Raw genomic sequence first — 26,024 nt, 5'->3', positions numbered from 1 at the left:
GCATGCATCTCTTGTTTGATATCCTGTATCTCTTTTGATAGTTCATTCTTGTGCTCTTTCAATTTCTTTTCTATTTCTCTCTTTATTTCTTGAGTCATTGCCTCCAGCATCCCTTGGATGTAGCTTTTGTCTTCCATTCCTGCTTTGCTCCCACTGGAACTCTCCCCTGTGTGGCTGCTGGCTATTGAGGATAGCTTGCTATCCTGGGTGTTGATAGACCTTGTAATTTTTCTCTGTGATTTTTGCATGGGAGTTCAGGAGACTAATCTCCAATTTTGTTTTTGTGTGTCTGTCTTTGCTTGGTTGCTGATTCTGTATTGGTAGAGAAAGTCTGTGCCTGATCTGAATTCTGTTGGGGCCTACCTCCAGCTGCTGGTCTGATCTACATAGGATTCTCGGCTCTCTGCTGTAGATCGCTGGCAATTCCCATCTTTGGAAGGGTTGAGCAGCCTAGTCTTCTCCTGCTTGCTCCTATGGGTGCTCTTGGCAAGATCGGATGCTATGGATGCACTCTCCCAGATGCTGCAGTCTGCTATGGGCTCCCGATGTTTTTGGGGTTTTTTTTTTGGCCGGTTGTGGGCTTGAACTCTGGGTTTGGTTGCTGTCCCTCAGCTCTTCAGCTCAAAGCTGGCACCCTACCATTTGAGCCATAGCACCACTTCCGACCTTTTCTGCTTATGTCATGCTGAGGAATCACATCCAGGGACTCATGCACCCAAGACGATCATGCTACTGCTGAGCCACCTTACCAGCCTGAGCTTCTGCCTACTATCAGGTGCTGGCGGCCTGTGTTGCCCAATTCCCAGCCTAGAGTACTTGGGTCGGGTTTTGGTGGGGTGTGGGCTTCTCTTGTCCAGAGCTTCCAGGTCTTTTGTTGTCACAGGTGTGCTTCCCAGGGGGTGCAGTTCCCTGTTTTTCTCCACTCTGCTGAGGCCTATGCTCAGCTTTTGACTTCAGTTGGGAGGAGTTGGTTGTGTTGTTCAGGCACTGGATCCCCAGGCCTTGTTCCGGCCCCCCACCTGGGGCACGCTGGTTGGGCCTGTGCTGCTATGTATATCACCTAGATTATACAGCCTGGGTACACAGTTCAAATTTCTTCTACTGTTGGTTGTCTTGACCCAGGGGTGCTGTTTCTGGCTTGGGCGTTGAAGCTCCCTTCCAGGGGCCATCTTGCTCTAGCCTGGCCAGCAGAGTGTGCTCCATGGGCTGTTGAAGCTCTCAAACAGTTCCCAGTTTTAGTGGGTCCTGTGGTCCGGGTGTTGGGGTAGGCAGTCTGGATCAGGGTCTGGGGATTCCTTCTAGCTCTGGTCTCCCTTGAGGGATACACTGTCCCCTGTGGGGTACTCACCCTGGAGCTAGTTATTTCTGTGTGGTGTAGGTCATCAGTTGCTGTTGCAATCCAAGTTCAGTTGGGGTGGTTACAGGCTGGGCTGGGTGGTGGTGGCTCTGTGTGATTCTCTTCTGCCTCTGCCTCTGTCGAAGCTGTCAGGTGCACAGTGTCCACGGTGGGAGCTGGGCCTCCGTATAGGTTCTGAGGGCTGGGGTTTGCACTCTCCGGATCAGCACCAGTTCCTTGTAGGTCTTTTGCTTTGGTGTTCTGTGGGTGTCCCTTGTAGCTCTCGGGCTCCTGTGGTGGGGCCGAGTTCCGGGCTCAGGGCTTTCTCCGTTTATCGCAATCGGCATGTCTGACACCATTACCTCAGGCGGCTTCTGCGCAGGTGATCTGCAGGCAGCCCCCTGTGTCTCTGGGGCTCCGGCAGCCCCACTGGTCCTGGTGGCAATGGCTTGGTGCGCTGCTGCATGGCCAGTAAAGGTCGGGGGAGGGGTCTTTGCTCTTCTCTGTTCTGAAATTCTTCTATTCCTCTCTTTCTTTTTTGTTATTTTCCACCTCCTGTTTTTCTGAGTATTCGTCTTTTTGTTGTTATCGGTCTGTTGGGGAGATTAAGCGTTGGAACTCGAACTCTCTTTTTGGTTGGGGAGAGCTGTTGTATTTCCCTACTGTCCCGTCACCATCTTGGCCCCACCCCTTCTGAGTCTATATTCTTAACAACCAGGCTGTAAGTTATTTGATATTTGCACAAGTCTGTTAGTAGATATAGAACACATGTCATAATTTTTCTATTTCAAATGGCCCATGACATTTACCTGGGCATGGCGGGATAAGCCTGTAATTACATCACTTGGGAGACTGAAGCAAAAGCACAGTAAGTTCAAGGCCATCTTGCTTATGTAGAGAGATGCCATCTCAGAAGGGCAGAAAGGAAATGGCTCCTGACTATAAAGCCTTGGCAATTACTTTCCCATCTTCTGTGTCAACAAAGAGAACCCTAAGACTCTCCAAGGCCAAACAGAAAACATGACCCAAAAGACTTAACCAAAACAACTGATACCAAATGTGTTAACTCAGTCTTGGGCCAATAGAGTGTCACCCAAAGGCATTTTTACACAGTTGGGGCTATTATCCCTTCCCCTTCTCTTCAAAAAGAGCATGTCAAAATCATCATTCCTAGAAATTTTAAGACAATCATTGATATGGAGATTTCCATCCCAGAATATTTACACATTAGTGAGCACTTAGGACATTGGCAACTGTAATATTAAGTGACTAGCAAGTGTCACATGTTACCTGAAGACACTAATGGTTCATGGTAAACATTCTGTGAGTTAGAACTTATTAACTTTTCTACCATAGCTGCAGCAGGTGCAGTACCAGTTGAGAGAGGACAGCAGGCTCCATGGCTTGAGCCCTATGACCTACTAAGTGCACCATGGAACCCAGCAGCCCTTAACAAAAGGCCAGGAGAGAAGGCTGGATTGACACAGACCCACACCTTCCTTCTCAGGGGGCCATCATGACTCGTGAGGCTCCTCTGGTGTGGCATGCTACTGTCACTTCACTTCTGCTTCCTGGCAGGATAAATATGGCCACATACTGTGTCACCTCACACCTGTTTCCGGTCTGGGTGGATAAGGACCATGTGCCAGCATCACCTCACTCCTGCTTCCAGTCTGGGTAAGTAGGGGGTCGTGCTTGCATCACCACACTCCTGCTTCTGGTCTGGCTTCTGGCCACATGTCTGTGTCACCTCACTCCTGCTTCTCCTCTGGGTGAGTGGGGGCCACATGCTTGTGTCATCTCACTCCTCCTTCCGGTTTGATGATTGGAGGCATCATCTTTGTGTTACCTAACTCCTGCTTCTGGTCTGTGTGAGTGGGGGCCATGTGCCTGTGTCACCTCACTTACCTGTCCGGTCTGGGTGAGTAGGGGCCACCCACCTGCACCACCTCACTTCCAGTCTGGGTGGGTCAGGCTCAGCTCTGAGCTACTTAATAGCTCCATGTGCATTTTATCAGCATAGATTGTAGCCCAGGCCAAAGGTTAGACTTTTCTAATTCTCATAGCAAAGTATGACATTAAGGGATTATGATGGCACCTAGGTTTGAGAACTGTGTTATAAATGTGTGTGTGTGTGTGTGTGTGTGTGAACATGCACACGCGTACTCATGTGCACTGGTCTTGGGGTTTGAACTTACAGCCTGAGGTCTATACCTGAGGTATTTGTTCAAGGTAGAGCTCTATTGCTTGAGCCACAGGACAACATAGAGTTTTTTGTGGTTAATTGGGACTAAAAGTCTCCCAGATTTTGCTATCTGGGCTGGGTTTGAACCACTATCCTCATATCTCAGATTTTCAGTAGATAGGATGTGTAGGTGTGAACTAGTGGAACCTCTCTATTTGTTCAATTGTCGTACAGAAAGAAATGTGCGTGGAAAGCATTCTGGAGGAAAAAGAATTGTAGTCTTCCAGTGAGCAGTGGTGAAAATACTTAGATTCCAGCCTGGCGTTGGTGGATCAGGCCAATAATTCTACCAATTCAGGAAGCTGAAATTTGAGAATTGCGACTGAGTCGTTAAGATTATCTCCAATGAACTAACACAAAACCAGAAGTGGAACTGTAGCTCCAAGTTGTAGAGCACCATCCTTGAGAGAAAAGGCTCAGGGCCATTAATCAAGCTGTGAGATCAAGCCCAGTGACCACAAAAACAAACAAAACAAGAAATATACCTGGATTCTTCAGTAGAAGTTTACCATTATAAATATCACTTCCCCATAATATTTAGCTCTGTCATAGGTGCATAAATCTTAGGGGAGTAAGAAGCTTGGCAAAATATAGGTAGCATTGGTTGTGTGTGTGTGTGTGTGTGTGTGTGTGTGTGTGTGTGTGTGTGTGTGTGTGTGTGTTTGGCAGTCCTGAGGCTTGAAGCTAGGACCTTCATCTCTTCCTGGCTTTTTTTCCATCAAGGCTGGTACTCTGCCACTTGATCTATAGCTCTACTCCTAGATTTGTTTTTATTGTTAATTGGAGATAACAGTTTTACATACTTTTCTGCCTTTGGTGGCTTAGTCTACAACGTGACTATTTTGAATCCTGCTGTAAAAAATAGTGTGTGAAGATTGCTCTACTATAAGGCTGACTTACATTTCTTCAGATATATTTATAGGATTTCTTGTGTGGAACTTCCACACTGAGTTCTGTGGTGGCTACACTGATTCACTTAATCGCCAACATTGTGCAGGCTTTCTTTCCCCACCTCCTTGCCAGTATTTTTGTTTTCTTTGATAAGAGCCATTCTTATTAGGCAGAGATGGAACTTCACCATAGATTTGATTTGCATTTCCTTGATTACTAAAGATGAATATTTTTCATGTATTCCTTAGACACCTATATCTGTTTTAGGACCTATCTAGTCAATTCACTTATTTATTAATAAGATTATTTGTTCTTTGAGTGTTTCATTTTTTGTCTATATATTCTAGATACTAGGATTTCTTCTGCTACTCAAAAGGCAGGAGTTTAGGCTCATTTTACTTATTCTTACCAAAAGATGCCTTGTAAGCTTCAAATTATTTAATCGATGATTGATTAAAAAATAAGCTGAAGGAGAGTAGAGTAGAGTGCATGCCAACAAGTACAAGTTCTGAACTCAGATTTCACTATTCTTCCTGGTAAAACTATTGCAAATTTTAGCACAAATTAACAATTTTAGGTCTTATTTTATCCTTGTTAATCATTCAGGCTAGCCAAATTGAAAAAAATACTATTTTGGCCAGGTGTTGGTGGCTCACGTCTGTATTCTTATCTACTCAGGAGACTGAGATCTGAGGATTTCAGTTCAAAGCCATACTGGGCAGGAAACGCTGTGAGACTTACCTACAAATGACCACCAGAAAACCAGAAGTGGTGCTGTGGCTCAAGTGGTAGAGTGTTCTCCTTAAGCTGGATAGCTGAGGGACTGCCCACAGGACAAAAGTTCAAGGCCAACGACCAACAAACAAAAAAGAAAATTAAAGAAAGAAAATAACTTTGTACAAAGAGGAAGAATGTCCAAGTTTTTATTCAAGGTTTTAATCCTTGTGGCAACTGTTTTCATTGCATAGAAAGTAGACAGCTTATATCTGTCATTGTGATAAACTTGCAACTATGTGGTTGCTTTTCTCCAATTTATAGTTTTATTTATCTAACATTGTTGAAGATGAAAAATCCATCAAGGGCAAGAAATATTATTTGGTAAAACTGCAAGTCAAAATGACTATTACATTATAGTACTTTAGCAAAGAACCTGTGATTTTCCATCCCTCCCCAGGTTTTGAACAATGAAAATAAATTGTCTTGATTTTTTCCAAAAACTGAGGAAGACAGCTAATATTCAAATAATTAGAAGATAATGAAAAGAAAGTTTAGGATGCATAATATGTTTAATTTTGAAGCTTCCTCACAAGAAACTTCCAAGGAACTTAACACACATTGGTTATAGAAATTTATATCAAAGATCCCACTGAAGGTGCCTCACACCTATAATTTGCCACTCAGGAAGATGAGATCTGGGATTGAGATTGGAGCCAGCCTGGAAAAGCAATAACTTCATGGATAATGCCCTCTGCTATTAGATCATATGTCTTTTCCTCTGATCCTCCAATGTAAAGCTGTCTCCCCACATCATCATCTTACTGATTTATTGACAATATCATTGTTATTTCTGTTTTTCTCTTTCAGCATGATATGTGCATGGAGCAGGCGATTTGCAGCTGTGTTCACAACTATTTCTCCAATTGTCTACAACAGTGCCTGGTCCTTAGTGCTTAGAAGCCTTGTGTGGAGATAAGCCTGCTAGGCTCATGAAATCTCAGAGTTACATGAGGAAAGCTCATCAAGCTGCTGTCTTGGGGTCAATCGCCATTTCTTCTTACATTTATTCCTCCCTGTTTATCTACATCGACCTAAGGGTGAGATCAAGGCTTGACACTTATCGGTTGTGATGGCAAGGGAGGCTGTGACAACATAGATATTTATTGTGAAGCTACAGGAAGACCTGAAAACTTAAGCACCTAAATTGGTAGGCTCCCACGTCCTGGAATACATTTAACAGCTCTGCAATCAAACCATCATTCACTCTCTGCTGGGCTCAGACTCAGCATATTTTTTCCTTTTCCTATTTAAAATAAAATAAATTCAAGACATGCCTTTTTGTTATGTCATTGAATTCTTGAAATGTCCCTCCAACCAACAAAATAATGCCATTAGTGGAATGTAAATATAAGGCATGGGAAAAAACAATCATAAAAGCTACTAGGGAAAAGATCAAAAGTGGCAGCTGCTATGAAAGTTGGTTCGGAAAACCAGGACTGGTGTCTCACACCAGAAATCCTAGTATAATATAAGCTAATGAAACATTTGGTTTTGTGCCAGTCAGGGGGTTGAGCCAACAGCCTGGGCTTTGAGTTCTTTTGCTCAAGGCTAGCACTTTACTACTTGATTCATAGAACACTTCTAGTATATTTGATAGTGTAGTAGAGATAAGAATTTCACAGACTTTCTGATGGAGGCATAGAATTCCATTGTGTATATATACCACATTTTCGTGATCCATTCATCTACTGAGGGACATCTGGGTTGGTTCCATATCTTAGCTATAGTAAATAATGCTGCAATAAACATAGTTGTGATGGTAGCTTTAGTGTGGTCTTGTTTGTAAACATTTGGGTAAATGCCCAAATGTGGGATTGCTGGGTCATAGGAGAGCTCTATGTGGAGACTTTTGAGGAACCTCCCTACTACTTTCCAAAGTGGTTGAACAAGTTTACACTCCCACCAACAATGAAGTAAGGTTCCCTTCTGTCCACATCTCCTCCAGCATCGGTTGTTGCTAGAGTTCTTGATTTTTGCCATTCTAACGGGGGTGAGGTGTTATCTCAATGTTGTTTGGATTTGCATTTCTTTTATGGCTAAGGAGGTTGAGCATTTCTTCATGTGTCTATTGGCCCTCCTTCTTTCTTCTTCAGAGAAGTTTCTCTTTAAGTCTTTAGCCCACTTAATTATTGGGCAGTTGCTTCTTTGAGGATTTCTTGTTGGGGACTGTAATTTTTTGAGTTCCAAGTATATTTTAGATATGAGACCCTTGTCCATTGTATGGCTAGTGAAGATTTCTCCCAATCCGTGGGCTTTCTATTGATCTTGCTCACTATGTCCTTTGCCATGCAGAAGCTCTGCAACTTCATGCAATCCCATTTGTCCAACTTTTCTTTGATTTGTTGGGTTCCCGGGTCTCTATTAAGAAAATTTCGACCTGCGCCAAGGAGACCTAGTGTTTCTCCTATTCCATCTTGTAAAGTTTTCAGAGTGTCTGCTTTGACTCCGAGGTCTTTGATCCATTTGTAGTTGATTCTGATGCAGGGTGATATATAAGGATCTAGCTTTAGTTTTCTACAATTACCAATTTTGCCAGCACCATTTACTGAAGAGGCTGTCTTTCTTCCATTCTATTTTTTTTAGCTCCCTTATCGAAGAATAGATGACTATAGGTCTGTAGGTTCATTTCTGGGTTTTTAATTGTATTCCATTGGTCCTGAGGTCTGTTCTTGTGCCAGTACCAAGCTGTTTTGATTCCTATGGCTTTATAGTAGAGTTTGAAATTTGGTATTGTTATTCCTCCACCAGTGTTCTTTCTGTTGATGAGCGTTTTTGCTATTTGGGGTCTTTCATTATTCCATATGAATTTTTGGGTTGTCTCTTCTATTTCCTTGAAGAAGGAGGTTGGAATTTTGATAGGTATTGCATTGAATTTTTGATTGCCTTGGGAAGTATTGCTGTTTTCATGATATTAATCTTTCCAATCCAGGAGCATGGGAGTTTTTGCCATTTTCTAAGTTCTGTTTTGATTTCCTTTTTCAAGTTTTTGAAGTTTTCATCATAGAGGTCCTTCATTTCTTTAGTTAAGTTAATTCCGAGGTATTTTTTTTTTTTGTGGGGCTATTACAAATGTATTTGCTTTCCTAATTTTAGCCAAACTTTTCTCATTGTTGGCATACAGAAAAGCCGTTGATTTTGGGGGGTTAATTTTATACTCTGCTACTTTGCCAAGTTTTGAATCAGCTTGAGTAATTTGGGAGTGGAGTTTATGGGATTCTTTAAATACAAGATCATGTCATCTGCAAAGAGGGGGAGTTTTATTTCTTCTTTCCCTATTTGGATCCCATTTATGTCTGCATCTTGTCTTATTGCTGTAGCTAGGCATTCTAATACTAGACTGAAGACAAGTAGAGAGAGTGGATAGTCTTGTCTTGTTCCTGAGTTAACAGGAAATAACTTTAGCTTTTCACCATTAAGTATAATGCTGGCTGTAAGTTTGTCATATACAGCATTTATTGTTTTGAGGAATGTTCCATGTATTCTTAATTTTCCCAAAACCTTCATCATAAAGGGGTGTTGGATCTTGTTGAATGCTGTTTCTGCATCTGAGATAACCATGTGGTTCTTATCCTTGCTATTGTTGATGTGATGAATAATATTAATTGATTTGCGTATATTGAACCAGCTTTGCATCCCTGAAATGAATACTGTTTCATCTTGGTGTATGATTTTTTGGATGAATTGTTGATGTCGATTGGACAAAATTTTGTTGAGAAATTTTTCATCAATGTTCATCAAAGAAATGGGTCTATAGTTCTCTTTGTTTGATGAGTCCCTGGCTGGTTTTGGGATGAGGGTTATGATGGCTTCATAGAATGTGTTCGATAGTGAACTTTCAATTTCATTGAAGAGTTGGAGGAGATTCTATGCCTCCATCAGAAAGAATGACATTGCCCCATTTATTACAAATGGAAAGACTTGGAAAAAATTATATTAAGTGAAGTAAGCCAAGCCCAAAGAAACATATGTCCCATGGTTTCCCTTATTTGCAATATCTAGTATATGTATGAGTCAAGCAGAAAAGTTCAGAGAAGGTGATGTTAAGAAAATGAACCCTAAGATATGTATCCAAATGTTTTTTTTCTTTCATGTATTTGTTTCTAACGCATTTATAAGGTTATTTCTTTGTTGCTTTGTATGTGTCTCCCCTACAGTATAACCCCTGCTTTCACTGTATTTGAAGTCGGTATAATTTGTGGAGGGGAAGGGGAAAAACAAGTCGTTTAAATAAGGATACAGGTGGACCCGTTGCAACAATGAGAAGTACAAGTTGTCATGTCGAAAATGAACTTGACAAGTTTGTTGGGGGCGGGGAGGATTCGGTGGAGGGACAGAGGGAGGCTGGGAAGTGATGGGAAGGGGAAACAAAGGAGGAGGCTACAATGCTTGATAAGAAATGTACTCATTATCTTGTCCATCTAATTGTAACCCCTCTGTAGAGTATTTTCACAATAAAAAAATTAAAAAAAGTATTTCACAGAGTTTTCTACCTATGATGTCATCAATCTGTGATCCTTGATTTCAGCCTCCTGAGTACTATTATAGGCATGAGCCACCAGTAGTCAGCTAAAAGTTACTTTTTAAGATATAAAAATTTACTTATGTAGGATAGAAAAAGCAGCATAAACAAATGAAACATTACAACAACAAACCTGAAAACATTTATATGGAAGACATAAAAAGACGAACAGCACTGAAGCCCCAAGTTGAACCCTCAGGTCCAGCAAAACAGAAATAAAGGATTGTGAAAGATGAGAAGGAATAACCAGTGACAGAGTGTTAACTTAATCACGCACTGTTGTATTAGCTACGTAGGAGGCTAAAGAAAAAATATACCATTTTAAGGCAAGCCCAAGCAAGAAAGTCCATGGGGGATTTTTCCTGCATGTGCCAGTCATGGGGGTTGAATTTGTTCTACTTTATTTAAGGCTGGAGTTCTATCACTCTCAGCTTATAGGTGGGATCCTTACCAGCAAATCAGAGATAAAAAGTCTCATGTAATTTCCTGTGCAGGCTGGCTTCAAACTGTGATCCTCAGATTTCAACTTCCTGAGTTATTCTGTGCTTTGCATGAGACTCTAATCTCCAATGAAGCACCAAAAAGAAGAAGGAAAAAAAACAGCTGGAGTTTGAGCTGTGGCTCCAATGGCAGAAATGAAACAATCATTTCTGCGACAGCACCCACATATTTAGATCAAGCTCCAGGACCAGCACACAGAACAACAATAAAATAAATAAATGAAAAGAAAGGTGGAAGAAGAAAAGGGAAAGCCAATTTCAGAGGTTAAAATGAACAAAACCTAGGTAGCTCACACTTGTTATTTTAGTTACTCAGGAGTCTCATATCTGAGGATCAGAGTTTAAAGCCATCCCAGGCATGAGAGTCTATGAAGTCATCTCTAATTAGCCAACTAGAGTAAAAATAAAAGCCACAAATTGTGCTATGGCTCACATATTAGAGTGCTAGTCTTAAAAATGTACTGGGACTGGGACTGGGAAGGTGGCTCAGTGGTAGAGCACTTGCCTTGCATGCATAAGGCTCTGGGTTTGATTCCTCAGCACCGGATAAGCAAAAAGAAAAAAAAGCCGGAAATGGCGCTGTGGCTCAAGTGGTAGAGCACTAGCCCTGAGCTGAAGAGCTGAGGGACAGTGCCAACGCCCAGAGTTCAGGCCCCACGACCGGACCCAAAAAAAACAATATATATATATATATATTCTGGGACAATACCTAGGCTCTTATTTATAGCCCCAAGGCCAGCATATATATGGAAATTAAAAATAGAAATAAAAAAATTGTAAGAAAATCCAATTAAATATTGAAAATGAGTCATAAGTTTTTGGGTTTTGTGTGTAATCCTAAATACTAAGATAGATGGAATCTGAAGGCTATGGTCTCTTATCATCAAATCACCAGCAAAACAAACAAGAAAACAGAAGTGAAGCTGTTATAGGAGTTGTAAAGCACATGCTTCGAGTGAGAAAGCTGTGTCCTGGATCAGAGATCCAGCCTAAGGATCACAAACAATGGTTGTCAGAAGAGAACCTGGGGCTGATGACTCATGACTATAATTCTAGAATCTCAGGAGGCAGAAATATGGGGATCTAGTGTAAAAACCAACCCTAGCAGGAATGTCCAGAAGACAGTTGGTTGTGACCATCCTGGGTCTAGAACTGTACTACTCCCAGATTTTGGGCAGTTAACTGTTGGTAAGGATCTTAGACTTTCCTGCTCAGGCTGGCTTTGAACCATGATGGTCAGATTTCAGCTTCCTGAATCAGACAGGCCTTATATGAGTTCTAGCTACAGGACCAGCACACACAAAAAGAATCAAATAAATGTAAAGAAGGGTAGAAGAGAAGAAACAACCAATAACCGAAGCTTCAGTGAGCCAATCAGATAATCATTGGTGTCTCAAAATTGTAATTCTAGTTACAAGGAGGCTAATATCTGAGGTTGCTGTTTAAAGGCCAGGCCAAGTAGAAAAGTCTATAAAATTTGTGTGTGTGTATGTGTCTGTGTGTGTGTGTTTGTTTGTGTCTATATGTATGTATGTATGTATGTTGTGTGTGAGTCCTGTTGCTTGAACTTGTACTGATTTGGTCAAGGCTCTATTAATCTCAACTTTTAGTGGTTATAATTGGAAGATATCATGGACTTTCCTGCCCAGACTGGTACAAACTTTGATCCTCAGATTTCAGCCTCATCAGTTTGGTCTGGCTCTGCATGATATTCATTTCTAATTAACCACGAAATAAACCTAGAGTTGAGCTGTGGTTCAACTGGCAGAACTGGGAAAACATTTCTGGGACCACACTGAGGCCCTGAGTTCAAGCCCCAGGACAAAGAAAGAAATAAAAGGAGGATAGAAGTACAAAAGGAGTCAGTGAGAGCAGTTGAAATGAATCAAACATTGGTTGCTCACACATACAAGGTACTCATCAAGTTGAAATCTAAGGATCTTGGTTCATGGCCAGCTCAGGCAGGAGAGACCATGAGACTCATATTTCAAATTTCCACCAAAAATAAGCTACAAGCTGTACTTTGGCTCATGTAGTTGAGTGTTAATCTTAACCAGAAAGCTTAGAACATCACCTAAGCCCTAAGTTGAATTCCTAGACACATGTTTCAAAAAAACAAAAAAGCACAAACTAAAAAAATGGGAAAAGAGAAACCTAAAGTTTCAAAATGAGCATGGGTTTTGGTTCATATGCGTATTCCTAGTTATTCAAAGTTTACACCTAGATTGGTCAGAAAAGTACATGAAACTCTTACCCCAACTACCCAGTGTAGATATGATTGTAGTTCTAAAGCACTGTATTTGGTGCAAAAGCTAAAAAACAAAAGGTTGACCCAGAGGTCAATTCCTAGTGCTAAAAAAGTGTAGGAGGAGAGAAGAAAGGCCAATTGTAAATTTAAACATAAGCCTGGTGTTGTTGATCATGGCTGTAGTCCTACTCAGGAGACAGAAACCTGAGGATCAAGTTTCAAGGCCAGACCAAGAAGCAAAGTCCAGGACACTTTGTGTGTGTGTGTGTGTATGTATGGGTGCATGAATGTGTGTGTGTTTGTATGTTTGATGTATGTGTTTGTGAACCATCCTTTTCCTAGTGCCCTCACATTCCCAGCTTTTGGGTGGTGAAATGGAGATAAGAATGTCATGGACTTTCCTTCCCAGGCTGGCTTTGGAACCTGGTCCTCTGTTTTCAGCCACCTGACTCAACTGGGTGTTGAGCTATGGCTTAAGTGGCAGAACTGGGGAAATATTTTCTAGGACTGTCCCCAAATCCTGAGTTCAAGCTCCAGAAAACACACAGAAGAAATAAAGTAAAGAAGAATAGATTTAACCAAGGAAAAGCAAGTGACAGAGCATTAAATTAATCAAGCATTGGTGGCTCATACATACTAGCTTTTCAAGAGGCTGAAATCTGAGGATGATGGTTCATGGCCAGCCCAGGCAGAAGAGCCCATGAAAATCTTGTCTGTAATTAATCAATCCCCCTCCAAAAACGCCAAAATGTTATGGTGTGTGTCATGTAATAGAGGATAGTCTTGAATAAAAACTCCTGGGGGAGAATATGAGTCAAAATGAGTAGACCCAGGAATAGCACACACATGCAAAAAATAAAAAGTAAACAAAAGAAGGTAGTTTTAAAATGACACAAGGGTTGTTGGCCTGTGTAAAGTCTTCACTACACAAGAGACTGCATCTGAGGTTTGTGGTATCAAATCAGCCTGGGCAGGAACATGCTTGAGACTCTTATTTCAGCTACCTAGAACAAAGCCTTGAGCTGTGGCTGGAGTGGAAATGCATCAGCCTTTAGTGAAAAAACCAGGAAACAGTCCCCAGAGCAAGAGTTCAAGCTGCAGGACCACTAAAAATTGCAAATAAAAACAATCAATTAAGAAAAATTCGGTCTGAGACCTATGGTTTATCCTATTCCATCTTGTAAAGTTTTCAGAGTGTCTGCTTTGACTCCGAGGTCTTTGATCCATTTGGAGTTGATTCTGGTGCAGGGTGATAAATAAGGATCTAGCTTTAGTTTTCTACAAGTAGTTAACCAATTTTGCCAGCACCATTTACTGAAGAGGCTGTCTTTCTTCCATTCTATTTTTTTTAGCTCCCTTATCAAAGAATAGATGGCTATAGGTCTGTAGGTTCATTTCTGGGTTTTCAATTTTATTCCATTTGTCCTGAGGTCTGTTCTTGTGCCAGTACCAAGCTGTTTTGATTCCTATGGCTTTGTATTAGAGTTTGAAATTTGGTATTGATATTCCTCCAGCAGTGTTCTTTCTGTTGAAGATCGTTTTTTGTTATTCGTGGTCTTTTATTGTTCCATATGAATTTTTGGGTTGTCTCTTCTATTTCCTTGAAAAATGAGGTTGGAATATTGATAGGTAACGCATTAAATTTGTAGATAGCCTTGGGAAGTATTGCCATTTTCTCGATGTTGATCTTTCCAACCCAGATGCCCCTCAGTAGATGAATATATCTATGAAATGTGGTATATATACACAATGGAATTCTATGCCCCCACCAGAAAGAATGACATTGCCCCATTTGTTAGAAAATGGAAAGCCTTGGAAAAAATTATATTAAGTGAAGTTAGTCAGGCCCAAAGAAACATAGGTCCCATGGTTTCACTTATTTGAAATAGCTAGTATATGTCTGAGTCAAGCAGAAATGGTCAGATAAGTTGATGTTAGAGAAATGAACCCTAAGACATGTATTCAAATGTTTTTTTTTTCTTTCATGCGATTGTTACTAACACATTTATAAGATTATCTCTTTGTTGCTTTCTATGTCCCTCCCCCACGGTATAACCCCTGCTTTCGCTGTATTTGATGTTCTTATAATTTGTGGATGTGTAGGGAAAAAACATATCGTTTAAATAGGGATAGAGGTGGACCAATAGCAACAATGAGACGTACAAATCGTTATGTGGAAAACGAACTTTACAACTTTGGTGGGTGGGGCTAGGAGGGTTGGGTGGGGGATGAGGGGAGGATGGGATGGGAAGGGGCAACAAAAGAGGAGGCTACAATGCTTGATAAGAAATTTACTCATTTTCTTGCTCATGTAATTGTAACCCCTCTGTACAGTATTTTCACAATTAAAAAAATTACAGGAGTGAAAAAACAATCAATACAAAGGAGAGTGTAAGAAAAGAGACTGAAATCTTAGTACTACAATTCAAAGCTAACACAAGCTAGAAAATCAATTTGACTTTCTGTTTGTGCGTGTGTGCATCTGCATGCCATCCTGAACCTTGTGTGTGCCATCTTTGAACTTGTGCTGGTTTGTTCAAGAATAGAGCTCTACCACTCCCAGCTTTTTAGTGGTTAAGTGGAGGTCTTAGTCTCATGGATTTTCCTGCCCAGGCTGGCTTGATTCATGCTATGTTTTGCCTCAGACTCATCTCCAAATAATTATCAAACAGAAAAGAAAACCTGGGAATTGAGTTGTGGCTCATGTGGCAGAACTGGGCAATCACCTTCTGGGATAGCAAGAAAGCCCTGACTTCAAACCCCAGGAAATCACAGAAGAATTAAAGAAAAGGAGGTTAGACGTACAGAAGGAAGAGACAATGACAGAGGTTTAAATAAATAAAGCATTGGTAGCTCACAGATGTGCTATCGGCTACTCAAGGGGATGAAATCTGAGGATCATGGTTGAAGGCCAGCCCAAGTAGGAGAATCCATGAGACTCCTGTTTCATTTGTCACTAAAATTTTCCACTAGCTGTGCTTTGGCACATGTGGTAAAGTACTAGTCTTAAACAGAAAGCTCTGGGACAGCACACAGGCCCTGGTGCTGAGACCCCAACACAGACACTTGCAAAAAGAAATAAAAAAGGAGTACAAATGGTGAAAGATGGAGAAAGAGAAAGTTATTGTTTCAAATAGCACTAGGCATTTTTGGTTTATTTATATATTCCTAGCAACTCACGTAGTTGGAATATGAGAATCACAACTCAAAGCCAGCCTGGGCAGGAAAGTTATTGAAATTATCTCCGACTACCCAGAAAACACTGTAAATGAAGGTGTGATAGTAGTTGTAAAGTACTGAAATTTAGTGAAAACCTGGGAAACACGTCCATAATTCAGCTCAAAGTCGACCAAAAAGAAAGCTGAAAGAAGAGAAGAAATGACTATTTGAGATTTAAAAATAAGTCTGGGGCTGGTGGTTCATTCTTATATTTTTAGCTATTCAGGAGGCTGAAGTCTGAAGATACCATTTAAAGACTAGACCAAACAGGAAAGTCCACCGAACTTTTTTTCTGTGTGTGCCAACATAGGGCTTGAATTTTTGTAGGAGTTCTACCACTCCCAGTTTCTTGGTAGTTAGTTGGTGAAAAGTGTCTCATGGACTTTCCTGCCCAGGGTGGCTTCAATCTGCAATCCTCTGATTTCAGCCTCCTGAGTCTTGCCACACTTTACATGAGACTCTTATCTCCAATTAACCACCAAAAAGAAGAAAAATAAAACCTGGTGATTGAGCTGTATCTCCAATGGCAGAAATAAGAAAATAATTTCTGGGACAGCATCCAGACCTTGATATTAAGCTCAGTACCAACACACACACAAAGAATAAAATAAATAAATGTAGAAAAGGGTTGGAGAAGAAAGCCAATTTCAGAGTTCAAAATGAGCCAAGCAATGGTGGCACACAGCTGTGATAGTAGCTACTCAGGAGGCTCAAATCTGAGGATCATAGTTGAAAGCCAGCTCAGGTAGGAGAATTCATGGACTCAACTCTAAGTAGCTACTTAAAACAAAACAAAAAATAACCACACGTTGTACTGTGGCTCATGTTTTAGTGTGCTAGTCTTGAATTAAATCCTCCGTGACTACCTGCGTTAATTTGTAGACCCAGGACCAGCATAAAAATGGAAATAAAAATAAAAATTAAAAGGCGTAAGAATGGCTAGGAATGTGGCTTAGTGATAGAGTGCTTTCCTAGCATGTTTGAATTCCTCAGTACCTCATAAATACGAAAGGCTGGAAGTGGCACTGTGGCTGAAGTAATAGAGTTCTCACCTTTAGTTGTAACAGGGACAGTGCTGAAGCCCTGAGTTCAAGCCCGAAGACTATGAAAAAGAATTTTTTAAAAAAAGGTGTGAGAAAGCCCAATTAAAGTTTCAAAATGAGCCATTTGCATGAGTTTTTGGTCAATATGTGTAATCCTATTGACTCATAAGGCTGAAATCTAAAGGTTGTTTTTCATAGCCACCCTGGGCAGGGAAGTGCATAAGTCTTCAACTAACTAGCAAAAAGTCAGAAATTAAGATGTGGCTGTAGTTGGAAAGGACCATCCTTGAGTGAAAAACCTATGAAACAGTGCCCTGTTTTTGAGATCCAGCCTCAGGATCACAATAAGAAAACTAAATGGTTGGAAGTAGAGAACCTAGGACTATTGTCTCATGTCTGTAACTCTAGAAATGCAGGAGGCTAAATTATGTGATCCAGTGTAAAGGAAAACCTAATCAAGAAATTCCAGGAGACTGTTTTGTGTGTGGTGGCCACACTGGGGATAGGTTTTTGTTGACTGAAGGTAAGAGTTTCGTGGACATTTCTGCTCAGGCCACTTTCAAACCATGATGGCCAGATTTCAGCCTCCTGAATCAGGCCAGGCCTTGCATGAGTTTGAGACCAGGACCAACAGGAATGAGATAAGTGGAAATCAGGGTAGAAGAAGAGAAGAAAGAGCCAATAACAGAGGTTTCAATGAGCCAATAATTGGTGGCTCACATCTGTAATTCTAGGTACTCAGGCAGAAATTTAAGGATACTGTTTAAAGCTTAGCACAAGTATACAAGTTCATAAGAATTCTGTGTGTGTGTGTGTGTGTGTGTGTGTGTGTGTGTGTGTGTCACTCCTGGTGCTTGAATTTGCAGTTTTGATCAATGATCTTCTACTGTCAGTTTTTTAGTTGTTAATTGGAGAAAAGAATATCATGGACTTACCTCAATTTTCAGCCTCCTGAATCTGGTCTAGCTCTACATGATTCTCTTCTCTTCAATTAACCTCCCCCTAAAAGACACATTTTATGGTTAGTCCCATGTATGCCCTGAGACAGCATCTGAGCTTCAGTTTCTACTCCCAGGATAAGCAAAAGGTAAGAAATAAGAAAAGGTTTAAGCAAGCCTATATTAAAGTTTTAAAAATGACCCAAATGTTGCTGGTCATGTGTTCAATCCTTACTACACAGAAGCTGACATCTGAGAATTGTAGTGTCAAGGCAGCCTGGGCAGGAACATGCTTGAGACTCATCTCCAGCTACACACCACAAAGCCTTGAACTGTGGCTGAGGTGGAAAAGCACCAGCCTTGAGTATAAAAGCTAAAATTTAATCCCAAGAGTCAGAGGTCAAGCCACAAGACCAATAAAATTTACAACGCAGAGCGGATGAAGAGAGGCTGAAATCTGAGGACCCTGGTTCAAAGCTAACCCATACAAGGAAGTCCATGAGGCATCAATGTGCCATCCTGTGGCTTAAAGTTGTGCTGTTTTGTTTAAGGATAAAATTCCTCCACTCCCAGGTTTTCAGTGATTAATTGGACCTAAAAACCTCATCAGCTTTCCTGCCCTGGTTGGCTTTGAACCATGATCCTCAGATTTCAGCCAACTGATTCATGCTTGGCTTTGCATAAAACAGTTAAGTCCTATTAACTACCAAAAATTTCCAAAAAATAAATCCTGGAGTTGAGCTGTGACTCAAGTGGCAAACTTGGCAATCACTTTCTAGGATAGCACCCAGGGCCTTCATTCAAGCACCAGGACAAAATAATTATAGCCACAAGGTATACTTTAGCTCATGTAGTAAGCCACTAGTCTTGAAGAAAAAGCTCTGGCATTGTAACCAGGCCCTGATTTGTAGCCCCAGGAATTGCACATATGCAAACATAAGAAAATTTTAAAAAGAAAACGTGGAAAAGGAACATATTAATGTTTTTAAATGAGCAATGGGTTTGTGGTTCATGTGTATAATTGGAGCACCTCAGAAAGCTGAAATCTGAGGATCATGGTTGGAAGCCAGACTACACAGAAAAGTACAGTAGAATCTTTTTAATCTTTTTGTTTTTTGTTTTTTTGGTCCAGTCGTGGGGCCTGAAATCTGGGCCTGGGCGTTGCCCCTCAGCTCTTCAGCTCAAGGCTAGCGCTCTACCACTTGAGCCACAGCACCACTTCCGGCTTTTTTCTTTTTGCTTATGTGGTGCTGAGGAATCGAACCCAGGGCCTAAGGCATGCAAGGCAAGCGCTCTATCACTGAGCCACCTTCCCAACCCCTACATTAGAATCTTAAGTCTAATAAGCCAGGCAAACGCTAGAAATGGTGCTGTGGTTGAAGTTATAAAACTTACTTGAGTCAAAAAAGCTAGGAAACCGAAGGGCGCTGGTGGCTATTGCCTGCAATCCTAGCTACTCAGGAGGCTGAGATATGAAGATCATGGTTCAAAGCCAGCTTGGGCAGGAAAGTTCATGAGACTCTTATGTCCAATTAACCACCAGAAAACCTGAAGTGGCACTGTGGCCATTTGCCTTAATCTGAAAAGCACAAAGACAGCACCCAGGCCCAGAGTTCACTCCTACCCATCATAAAAATAGCTAAGAAACAGCAATATGGCCCAGAGATCAGGTCTACTGAGCAAAATAAAAAAGCATTGAAGTTGAAGACAAGAAAGAGCTGATTAAAAATATTATTAAAATAAGTCACAGGCTGTTTTCTCATGTCCGTAAATAATAGCTACCCAGCAGGCTGAATTCGAAGGGCTGCAGTTCAAAGCCAGTCCAAGCAAGAAAGTCCATGAGACTTGTGTGTGTAATTACCAGTGCAAGGGCTTGAACTTGCCCTGTTTCACTCAAGGCTAGAGTTCTACAACCTCCAAATTTTGGTGATTAATTGGAAATAAGAATCTCGGACTTTGCTGCTAAGACTGACTTCAAACAAAGATCCTCAGATTTCAGCCTCCTTAGTTGTGCTGGGCTTTTCATGAGACTTCAAAAAGAAAGAAGCTGGAAGTTGAGCTATGGCTCAATTGGAAGAACTGAGCAGCTCTGTCTCAACTGAGTTGTTGAGACAGTGGCCATTTCCCACATGCAGAAAAACAAACATAAAAACTTTCAAAAATATATAATTTAATTGTAATACAGAAAAAAGTCATGTTTAATATGATACAAAGGAAAACTATGTTTCTTTTTAAATGTAGAAAACAAGAACATTGTACAAAGTTTCAATATGACATACTGAGAGTAAGGGGAAAAGGAAATTTTTAAAATTTCATGTAAATATTAAATCCAAGATGATGTGACTAAAATCTAATGTGATCAGAAACTTAACTCTCACTTATATCTCACTTGTAATTGCTTACAAACAATTATCCCTCTAGTTTCAGCAGCTAGCATGGGGATTTAGACATAACCTCTCTATACAGCCTTGACAGTATCCCTAGGGATCTTCCTACTTTAGTGTCTTGATTTAGAACTGTAGGCACTGCCCTCATTTTACTAAAGGTTTCCTTTAAAACTTAATGTCAATATTCAAATAATTGATTATGTGTAAAAGCATGAATAAATACAAGAGTTCCTTTGAGGAATACAGTCAAATCAGTAGAACAGCACCTACCACATTAGATAGGTAACAGATGAAGATTTAGCTTTTATTTGGATGTGCTGGGGGTTGAACGCGGGGCCTCATGTTTGCTATGAAGGTATAAAATTCAGTGACATTAATTATATCCGCACTGATTTGTAACAATGATTTCTATTTGTGAACTTTCTTTTTGATACTGATGGAATCCACACAATCATTGAGCAATGATCACCCCAATGACCTGCCCCAGAAATTTTTAATCTTCCATTTTCTCTTATGAAATGGTTTAGTCAATATATTTCAAATAAATAGTAGATTATTTTTTGTGTCCATCTGTGACAGGCATATATTAATTGAAGCCTTTTTGTGGATAAGTCATATCCGTTTATGCATACCTCACATTTCATAAACCTATTCATCTGATAAACACTCCAGGTGTTTCCAACTCTTGACTATAGTGAACATTGTTGATGTTATAATTGGCATATAAACTACTAGCTTTTGTTTTCAGTTATTTTGGGTATGCAATGAGCAATGGAATTCCTGGGTCAAGTGGTAATTCTATGTTATGGTAGCTATGTTATGGTTTCAAATTCTTCCATAATGCTATATCACTTTCCATCAACACAGAAGTGTACAAATGGTCAATAAAATGTACAAGAGTATTTCAAATCTTCCACAGCTGTGCCCTAAAGGATCATTTTTTACTTTTCCTTTTTTTTTTAGGCCATGCGGTCTTGGAACTATGTAGCAATGTCTAGAGCTGAAGTGAGAACAACACCAAATGCCACTGACCCAGCCTCCAAAAACATTTATTCTGATCGTCATTTTTTCTAGAGATAAATTTTAGTGATTTTATGCATGTTCACTCTTTTAAATAAAGTTTTGAATGTTAAAATGACATATAAATGTACTCCCTCTGTGCACCATCTTTATAACAATAAGAAAAATATTAACAAAAAATATAAAAAGGCAAAAAAGGTTTGAACCATCTAAGGTAGGTGCCAGCTTTCCAGCAGGAAAATACATTACAATCACAGTCTGATGATAACTCAAGCAAAATAATACAATAAGAGCTCATCTAAAGTAAAATGAAGAGTAAGGACTGGAGGCCAGGGTCAAGGAGTAGCGCACTTGCTTGCCCAGCACCAGCCTCTGAATCAAAACCTCAGTACTGCCATCGCCATATCTGTGAGGTGCAGATTGGCCAGATGCACTTGTCCATAGGTACCATGGTCAATGAGCTCTTTCATCTGGTATTGTTTGATATCTCCTTCAAGGAGCTGGTACGGTGGCAGCTAGTAAGTCTGCCTGAAATTATCTAAATAAAATAATGGAAAACCCAGAAAAAGTAAAAAGAAATACCAAAATCCAAACGACAAACCATCCCTGTGACCAAAATAATCATCAATTTACCTTTGAGTCAGTCCAGTGGGTCACCAAGCAAGAGCTCCCAGCCCTATTAACTGACATAAGTTGGAACACAGTGGCTTCCTATATACCCTGTATAACCTCTCACAATGGAACAATCACAACCGGGCATAGTGACATCATGGAGGAAATGGACCAATCAGAATCTGGGACAGTGAGGTAACAATGCCTGCCAGCATTGACACTCTAGCTCTTAGGCCTCAAAGACTGTTGCTAAGGACTCCAGGTGGGTTTGAGTTTGCCATGGTCATTATCATGGCATTTCTGAAACCACTAGGACAGTAGTCAAGGTGCTCTGACCTTCTAGAGGACTACTGCATCTTATTAATTGCTTCTGAGGAGACACTAACTTATAGCATCCATTCTTGATGGCCAACTTGTACTGTGCCTTATTCCAGCAAAAATACGGCACAAAGGCCTCCGTCCTTCTCAAGGACACTATCCTACAACTTGCTCCTAGAGCAGACTGGCTTTGAGCCACAATCCTCACAATTCACCTTCCCAAGTAATTAGAATTATAGGCCTAAGCCATGAGTAGGTACTTAGCTCATCTCTCACATTGGAGGAAGTAGAAAGGTTAGAAAGCTTGATTTTAGGTATGTCCTTTAGCACTTTAAATTTGTTGCCTTTGCTGTCTAATAGTTAATCTAGTTTCTTTGAAGATCGCTTGTGTGTGATTTGTGCCTCTGTACTTTGGGGGGTTTTCTGTATTTGACTGTTTAGAATGTGTCTTAGTGTGGACCTGTGTAATTATGCTAATTGACTGTTTTGAGCTGCTAGGTGCCTGCATAGAAGAGTTCATGCTTTCAATCAAAACTGGGAAGGTTTGGTCATTACTCCTTCAAATACTATGTATTTCTTTTTTCCTCCCTGTACATTATACATATATACATTATATATTATACATATATTACATATTCACATTGTATATGTGAATATACATATGTATGGCTACACATTTATATGCCTACATTTACATACATATGTTTGTTTTTCACATAGTTTCCACTTTTGTTATTGTTTATGGTAGAAGTCTAGATTGATCCCAGCTACTCCAGCAGAGTTAGAGTTAGAAGTTTTCCACTTTATTTCTTGGTGAAAATATGCATTTCTCAGCAGTGATATTGAAACAGGTACAATGCAGAGCTAGCTCCTTTCTCTCTCTGTCTCTCTCTCTGTGTCTCTGTCTCTCTCTTTCTTTCTTACCTCTGTCAGGTCTCTGAGCACAGGACTATTGTTTATCAGGTTCTCCTAGTGTGTGTGATCTTTTGCATTGCCATGTTCTGCTTCAAAGGCCATGCACATGGAAGAGGAGCTACTACAAAGTCAGCCTGCATGGTTGTACCTGCCCTTGTCTTGATGTCAGAGTCCCTGCAGCTACTGGGGTGGCCTTAGCAGATTCCCCTGTGCAAGGACTGCTGACCGGTAACTATGAGCGGCACAAGCACAGCCTCTTTTTTGACCCAAGTCAGAGGTTTGCGTTGGATCCTGGGAACACTGATCTGTTGGTGATTGTGCTAGGAGCAAGGCTGTGGGCAACAGAAGCCTCACTGTGGCCTGACTTCTGGGGCACAACAGTTACCAAAGGCTTCTCTGGGCTCTTTCCAGAATACATGGGCAGGTTCAGGGAGCAGAAGCTGAGCTCAGGGGGCCCCTAAACACAGGGTGGGCAATGGAGGTGGGAGGGACAGTGCTGTCCAGGTTGTCAGGGGAGAGGTGATGAGCCTACACTAGTAGTCTGCTGGCTTCCAAACGAAAAGCTAGACTTGCTTGCTACACAGAAATATCCCCCTATAACTGGTTGCACCAGAGGGCCCCATTCTGGTGATGGGCAAAATCCCAAAGACCAAAGTAGACAGACCAGGAGCACTCGGTGCTCTTGGTGGGCAATTCAGTGGTGGTACTGGCAGGGGGATCTGTGGGTTTACTAACACGACAGATCAAGGGAAGCCAGAGACCAAGCAAACACCAGGATTGCACACTGGGCAGGCTGGTAGGTGAAATCTTGCTGGACGGCTTTGCAGAGTCCTCAATATGGGCCACCTGAAGGTACAAGAAACTGCCTAGCATCTCCTCAGCCAAAGAACTTGGGGAAAGCAGCTCTCTCAACTTGGACATGGAGTGTCCAGCATGCTAGAGGCTGCTGTGGTCAGCAGGTTTGGGAGGAATTAGAGGCCTGCTGCCGAAGGGAGAAGATGCCCTTTCCAAGGCTTCTGAGGGAAGGTGATGCCCTGGAAATGAGATCATGGATAGGCTGGTTTGTCCAAAGAAAACACCTCTACATTGTTTGACTTTTTGGTTGGGTAGGGGGTCGCCCCTTAAGGGCAGTGATATTAGGAGACAGTAATGGTGAGATTATCCAAAAATTAAAGCCAACCCCTGAGGGAGCAAAAGAAAAACGCTTGCTGAACTGCCCATGGCAGATGGAGTTGAGGTCATGGCTGCTTCTGTCTTGAATCACCACAAGGCTTTGTCACCAGAGGACAAGAAACTGGATGCTGGCACGGAGCCTGATGATTTTAAGAAATTTATCAGAGATCCCTACTTGTCTTGCATGTCACTCAACAGGGCTAACACTGGGTCCGGAGTTTGGGCTGTAGAGCTGGGCATCACAGCTTGAACTTTTTGAAGGGTTGAGGACACCTTCTGGCAGCTGTTGGATTTTAGGAGGCCTGAGTACATCACGAGATTAGGTGTGGTCCTCTGAGAGTCTTCCTTGGATTGCTACAGGGCTGAGCACCTCCTGATGCTCTCATGATGTGGGCTAATGTCTGGTGGGTAGCAGAGGACAGTGTGTTTACCCCTGAGACTCACTCTGAAGGACTATTGTTGGCAGGAAGAATTGTGTCATTGGGAAGTCTGGGTGTTGAATAATGGAATCTACACACCTCAGAGCTTTCTCTCTGAACATTTGGTTTCTTTAGAATAGTAGTTTCTGAAAGGCCTAAGAGTCTATGGCTCCAGATGCTTTGTTGGTTTCCAGACGTGTCCAAGGCTTGTTCTTTTTCATCTTACAAAAAGAGCTCTAACTTCTTCCTTATTCATTGTCTACTGAGCCCTTTGGCTCTGGCATAAATGCAGAAAGACAGGCAAGGCTGTCTTGTTGCTAAGGAAAAGCAGGCAAGCCTGTCTTGTTACACAGTTTCATTTTATTCCCAATGTCAGTAAATAAAGCTTCCTGATTGGACTTAAGGAGCTGCCCAGGATCATTGATTCATCCCTTTTCCCTGCTCTTACCATACTGCCTTTCCTTTTAAATTTATTTTCATTTTCAATTTTTGTATTGGTGATTAAATCTAGGGCTTCAATAAGCTAAGAATAGTGATATGCTTAGTTTTTCGGGAGGCTGAGAGAGTGAAAATTGCGTTTTCAGGCTAACCCAATCAGAATTCTGTGAGACCTTATCTGAACAGAAGAAGCTGTGCATAGTGGTGCACACCTCTCATCCCAGCACTGATGGGAGAGGAAAATAGGAGGACAAATCCAGTTCCACACCTGAGCAAGATATGGACCCTCTCTCACAAACAGTGCAAAAATTTCACAGCTGTTGCTCAATCGTAGACTGGGTATCTAGAAAGGCCCTGAGTTCAAACCTCAGTACCATAAAAAATAAGAGAACCAGTCTGGAAAGCTTATTAAAAGTAGTGTTTTTTAATGTGTACTGATATTTGGGCTTGCATGCTGGGCCTTGACATTTTCCCACAGAGAAATTTTTCACATATGACTTAAGTTTGTATTTTTTGGGTACAGGTCGACCCATTGTAACAATGAGGTGTACAAAACACTAAGTTGAAAACGAACTTCACAAATTTGGCGGGGGGGGGGGGGTGGAGGATAATTGAGGTGGGAGGGAAGGAATGGTAGGGGGAATACAAAGGAGGAGGCAACAATGCTCCATAGGAAATATATTCATTACCTTGCTCATGTAACTGTAACCCGTCCGTACAGCATTTTTACAATTAAAAAATGCAGAAAAAAGACTAAACTTATACTATTGAGCCACAGTCTCACTTCTAGCTTTGTGTGTGTGTGTGTGTGTGTGTGTGTGTGTGTGTGTGTGTGTGTGTGTGTGTGTGTGTGCGTGTGTGTGTGTTTGCATGCCAATATGAGGCTTTAATTCCAGGCCTGGGCACTGTCCTTGAGCTCTTTTGTTCAAGGGTAGCACTGTACCGCTTGGCCCACCACTCTCTTAAAGGCTTTGTTTGGTGAATGAGATAAAAGTTTCATGAACTCTTCTTGGCCCAGCGAGCTTT

Source organism: Dipodomys spectabilis, unplaced genomic scaffold (genome assembly GCF_019054845.1).
Source record: "Dipodomys spectabilis isolate Male_0828 unplaced genomic scaffold, ASM1905484v1 ptg000428l, whole genome shotgun sequence".
Classification (NCBI taxonomy): Eukaryota; Metazoa; Chordata; class Mammalia; order Rodentia; family Heteromyidae; genus Dipodomys; species Dipodomys spectabilis.
This window is presented reverse-complemented; position numbering follows the sequence as displayed.